Consider the following 6,064-nt stretch of genomic DNA (forward strand, 5'->3'; position numbering starts at 1 on the left):
GGTCTCCTTTTTGCAGGCTGCACGTTCGTAGTTCCCGTTGTTTTTGATGTCTGTCTCCAGTGGCTAAGGTTGTTTCAGTGGGTTGTGTAGGCTTCCTGGTGGAGGGGACTAGTGCCTGTGTTGTGGTGGATGAGGCTGGATCTTGTCTCTTTAGTGGGCAGGTTCACGTCTGGTGGTGTGTTTTGGGGTGTCTGTGGCCTTATTATGATTTTAGGCAGCCTCTCTGCTAATGGGTGGGGTTGTGTTCCTGTTTTGCTAGTTGTTTGGCATAGGTTGTCCAGCACTGTGGATTGCTGGTCGTTGAGTGAAGCTGGGTGCTGGTGTTAAGATGGAGGTCACTGGGAGATTTCCGCCGTTTAATATTATGTGGAGCTGGGAGGTCTCTTGTTGACCAGTGTCCTGAAGTTGGCTCTCCTACCTCAGAGGCAGAGCCCTGACTCCTGGCTGGAGCACCAAGAGCCTTTCATCCACACGGCTACTGCCAGCTGTTTCCTCTCTGTTTCTGAGTCCAAGATCAAGGCACTGGCAGATTCAATGTCTGGTGAGGACCCGCTTCCTGGCTATAAACGGACTTCTCCCTGTGTCCTCACATGGAGTCTGACTTCTTCTTAAGCATGAAAAGTCAAAGGTCTTCAAATGACAGACCCTCCAACATGGAAGAGAGACATCAAAATGAACAGACACACAACAGGGAACAGGATTCACGCAAAGAACAGGAGGGAACTTCTCCAAACTCTAATGTGTGTCCTCAGGGAGATTTGAGAAAATATTCAAACAAGCATAGAACACAGTGAAAATGGAATAAACACATACTAAGAAATTCTCTCCTAGATAGTAAATATGTATTTGTCAGAAGAGAAAATAATTCAATAGCAAAGTTGGAAAATTAGATCTGGGAAATATCTCGGAAGAAGAACACGAAAACAAAGCAATGGAAAATATGAGAAAGAAACCCAGAGGGTCAATGCAAGAGCACTGAACATCTGACCAAGGGAAAAATGATAGGGGAAAGTATCAAAGAAGTAATGAGGACAGTTCTCCAGAACTGAAGGACTTTTAATGTTCAGATTGAAAATGTACACCTAGTGCCCAGTGAATTGAAACAAAAACAAAAAACCCACATAGAACATTACCACAAAATGTCATAACATCTATGATAAAAGGGAAACCCTAAAAGCAAAAAATGAGGAAAAAAAATCAAAATGAAAACAAGAAGTCAACATCATACTACTCATCATCAGCTTCAAACATTAGGAGCTTTTGACTTTCAGAGGGACAACTATTTTGATTTAAGATTCACTACATGGCCCACTTCAGACCTAGGGACACATACAGACTGAAAGTGAAGAGATGGAAAAAGATATTCCATGCAAATGGAAATCAAAAGAAAGCTGGAGTAGCAATTCTCATATCAGACAAAATAGAATTTAAAACAAAGACTATTACAAGAGACAAAGAAGGACACTACATAATGATCAAGGGATCAATCCAAGAAGAAGATATAACAATTGTAAATTTTTATGCACCCAACATAGGAGCACCTCAATACATAAGGCAAGTACTAACAGCCATAAAAGGGGAAATCGACAGTAACACAATCATAGTAGGGGACTTTAACACCCAACTTTCACCAATGGACAGATCATCCAAAATGAAAATAAATAAGGAAACACAAGCTTTAAATGATACATTAAACAAGATGGACTTAATTGATATTTATAGTACATTCCATCCAAAACAATAGAATACACTTTCTTCTCAAGTGCTTATAGAACATTCTCCAGGATAGATCATATCTTGGGTCACAAATCAAGCCTTGGTAAATTTAAGAAAATTGAAATTGTATCAAGTATCTTTTCCACAACGCTATGAGACTAGGCATCAATTATAGGAAAAAAATCTGTAAAAAATACAGACACATGGAGGCTAAACAATACACTACTTAATAACCAAGAGATCATTGAAGAAATCAAAGAGGAAATAAAAAAATACCTAGAAACAAATGACAATGAAAACGCGACGATCCAAAACCTATGGGATGCAGCAAAAGCAGTTCTAAGAGGGAAGCTTATAGCAATACAATCCTACCTCAAGAAACAAGAAACATCTCAAATAAACAATCTAACCTTACACCTCAAGCAATTAGAGAAAGAAGAACAAAAGAACCCCAAAGTTAGCAGAAGTAAAAAAATCATAAAGATCAGATCAGAAATAAGTGAAAAAGAAATGAAGGAAACGATAGCAAAGATCAATAAAAGTAAAAGCTGACTCTTTGAGAAGATAAACAAAATTGATAAACCATTAGCCAGACTCATCAAGAAAAAAAGGGAGAAGACTCAAATCAATAGAATTAGAAATGAAAAAGGAGAAGGAACAACTGACACTGCAGAAATACAAAGGATCATGAGAGATTACTACAAGCAACTGTATGCCAATAAAATGGACAACGTGGAAGAAATGGACAAATTCTTAGAAAAGCACAAACTGCCAAGACTGAATCAGGAAGAAATAGAAAATATAAACAGCCCAATCACAAGCACTGAAATTGAAAATGTGATTAAAAACCTTCCAACAAACCAAAGCCCAGGACCAGGTGGCTTCACAGGCAAATTCTATCAAACATTTAGAGAAGAACTAACACCTATCCTTCTCAAACTCTTCCAAAATATAGCAGAGGGAGGAACACTCCCAAACTCATTCTACAAGGCCACCATCACCCTGGTACCAAAACCAGACAAAGGTGTCACAACGAAAGAAAACTACAGGCCAATATCACTGATGAACATAGATGCAAAAATCCTCAACAAAATACTAGCAAACAGAATCCAACAGCACATTAAAAGGATCATACACCATGATCAACTGGGGTTTATCCCAGGAATGCAACGATTCTTCAATATATGCAAATCAATCAGTGTGATACAGCAAAATAACGAATTGAAGGAGAAAACCAATATGATCATCTCAATAGATGCAGAGAAAGCTTTCGACAAAATTCAACACCCATTTATGATAAAAACCCTGCAGAAAGTAGGCATAGAGGGAACTTTCCTCAACATAATAAAGGCCATATATGACAAGCCCAGAGCAAACATCATCCTCAATGGTGAAAAACTGAAAGCATTTCCACTAAGATCAGGAACAAGACAAGGTTGCCCACTCTCACCACTCTTATTCAACATAGTTTTGGAAGTTTTAGCCACAGCAATCAGAGAAGAAAAGGAAATAAAAGGCATCCAAATTGGAAAAGAAGTAAAGCTGTCACTGTTTGCAGATGACATGATGCTATACATAGAGAATCCTAAAGATGCTACCAGAAAACTACTAGAGCTAATCAATGAATTTGGTAAAGTAGCAGGATACAAAATTAATGCACAGAAATCTCTTGCATTTCTATACACTAATCATGAAAAATCTGAAAGTGAAATTAAGAAAACACTCCCATTTACCATTGCATCAGAAAGAATAAAATACCTAGGAATAAACCTACCTAAGGAGGCAAAAGACCTGTATTAAAAAATTACCAGACACTGATGAAAGAAATTAAAGATGTTACAAATAGACGGAGAGATATAGCATGTTCTTGGATTGGAAGAATCAACATTGTGAAAATGACTCTACTACCCAAAGCAATCTACAGATTCAGTGAAATCCCTATCAAACTACCACTGGCATTTTTTACAAAACTAGAACAAAAAATTTCACAATTTGTATGGAAACACAAAAGACCCTGAATAGCCAAAGCAATCTTGAGAAAGAAAAACAGAGCTGGAGGAATCAGACTCCCTGACTTCAGACTATACTACAAAGCTACAGTAATCAAGACAGTATGGTACTCGCACAAAAACAGAAATATAGATCAATGGAACAGGATAGAGAGCCCAGAGATAAACCCACACACATATGGTCACCTTATCTTTGATAAAGGAGGCAAGAATATACCATGGAGAAAAGACAGCCTCTTCAGTAAGTGGTGCTGGGAAAACTGGACAGCCACATGTAAAAGAATGAATTTAGAACACCGCCTAACACCATACACAAAAATAAACTCAAAATGGATTAAAGACCTAAATGTAAGGGCAGACACTATAAAACTCTTAGAGGAAAACATAGGCAGAACACTCTATGGCATAAATCACAGCAAGATCCTTTTTGACCCACCTCTTACAGAAATGGAAATAAAAACAAAAATAAACAAATGGGACCTAATGAAACTTAAAAGCTTTTGCACAGCAAAGGAAACCATAAACAAGATGAAAAGACAACCCTCAGAATGGGAGAACATATTTGCAAATGAAGCAACTGACAAAAGATTAATCTCCAAAATTTACAAGCAGCTCATGCAGCTCAATATCAAAAAAACAAACAACCCCATCCAAGAGTGGGCAGAAGACCTAAATAGACATCTGTCCAAAGAAGATATACAGATTGCCAACAAACACATGAAAGAATGCTCAACATCATTCATCATTAGAGAAATGCAAATCAAAATTACAATGAGATATCATCTCACACTGGTCAGAATGGCCATCCTCAAGAAATCTAGAAACAATAAATGCTGGAGAGGGTGTGGAGAAAAGGGAACACTCTTGCACTTTGGGTGGGAATGTAAATTGATACAGCCACTATGGAGAACAGTATGGAGGTTCCTTAAAAACTAAAAATAGAACTACCATATGACCCAGCAATCCCATTACTGGGCATCTACCTTAAGTAAACCACAATTCAAAAAGAGTCATATACCACAATGTTCGTTGCAGCTTTATTTACAATAGCCAGGACATGGGAACAACCTAAGTGTCCATCAACAGATGAATGGATAAAGAAGGTGTGGCACATGTATACAATGGAATATTACTCAGCCATTAAAAGAAAGGAAATTGAGTTACTTGTAGTGAGGTGGATGGACCTAGAGAGTCCATCAGAGTGAAGTAAGTCAGAAGGAGAAAAACAAATACTGTATGCTAACACATATATATGGAATCTTAAAAAAAAAAGGTCATGAGGAACCTAGGGGCAAGACAGGAATAAAGATGCAGACCTACTAGAGAATGGACTTGAGGATGTGGGGAGGTGGAAGGGTAAGCTGGTACAAAGTGAGAGAGTGGCATGGACACATATACCCTACCAAATGTAAAATAGCTAGTGGGAAGCAGCTGCATAGCACAGGGAGATCAGCTCGGTGCTTTGTGACCACCTAAGAAGGGTGGGATAAGGAGGGTGGGAGGGAGGGAGATGCAAGAGGGAAGAGATATGGGGATATATGTATATATATAACTGATTCACTGTGTTATAAAGCAGAAACTAACACACCATTGTAAAGCAATTATACTCCAATAAAGATGTTAACAAAAAAAGTTTTAATACATAGCTAAGTATCAATAAATAGTATGGTAGAATAAAGACATAATCAGACATTATCTCCAGGGAAATAGGAGAACTTGATAGGATACTAAATTTATAGGAGAGGTTGAACAAAATTTACAATATGCCAAAAGTAATTAGTTCCAAAAAAATTGAACTCCAGGCAAAAAGTCATACGAGAAAGAACATTTAACTGTAGAGAGAAACAGTTGTGTGGTGAACCACGTTTAAACAGTCATAATAATGAAATAACTATTGATTTTCATTTTCAGAAGCAGCCTACTGATAAAGCTCAGAGGACTAATTACCATTCTAGAACCAAATGTAAGTATTGTAAATGTGACATTATAAAAGTAACAATTCAGAAGAAGTTTGGGAAGTAGCGATGGAAACAGAACTGATATTTTATCTATATTCTCACATGAGGAAGTAGGAAATAAAAATACACTGTTTTGATGCAAGAAAAAAATAGTTTTTAAAAATGAATTTTAAAAATTAAAAAACAAGATGCACAATTTTGCATCTTCCGGTTCTTGTATTCACTTAGAAGTATTTTGGCAGGAATAAAAACAAAGATTCCTTTTTGCAATCGAAAGATACTTTGATGAAAGAAGACTTCAGCTTCTAATGTAATTATTAAATGAAAATTTTGATTTGTCATCATGAAAGCAATAATGTATGACTTTCATTGTCACAGGCT

General features: G+C 37.1%; 1 long non-coding RNA gene across 1 annotated transcript in view; it reads left to right on the forward strand.

The window, feature by feature from the left end:
* The window catches only part of LOC114894864, a 25,912-nt gene extending 20,224 nt beyond the window's left edge, over positions 1 to 5,688 (forward strand). Inside the window, exon 3 of the long non-coding RNA XR_003793347.1 lies at positions 5,637 to 5,688. This is a non-coding gene — a long non-coding RNA (uncharacterized LOC114894864). The remainder of the gene's footprint in view (positions 1 to 5,636) is intronic.
* Positions 5,689 to 6,064: the final 376 nt, after the last annotated feature.

Source organism: Monodon monoceros, unplaced genomic scaffold (genome assembly GCF_005190385.1).
Source record: "Monodon monoceros isolate NGI ecotype Baffin Bay Population unplaced genomic scaffold, NGI_Narwhal_1 Super_Scaffold_13, whole genome shotgun sequence".
NCBI lineage: Eukaryota > Metazoa > Chordata > Mammalia > Artiodactyla > Monodontidae > Monodon > Monodon monoceros.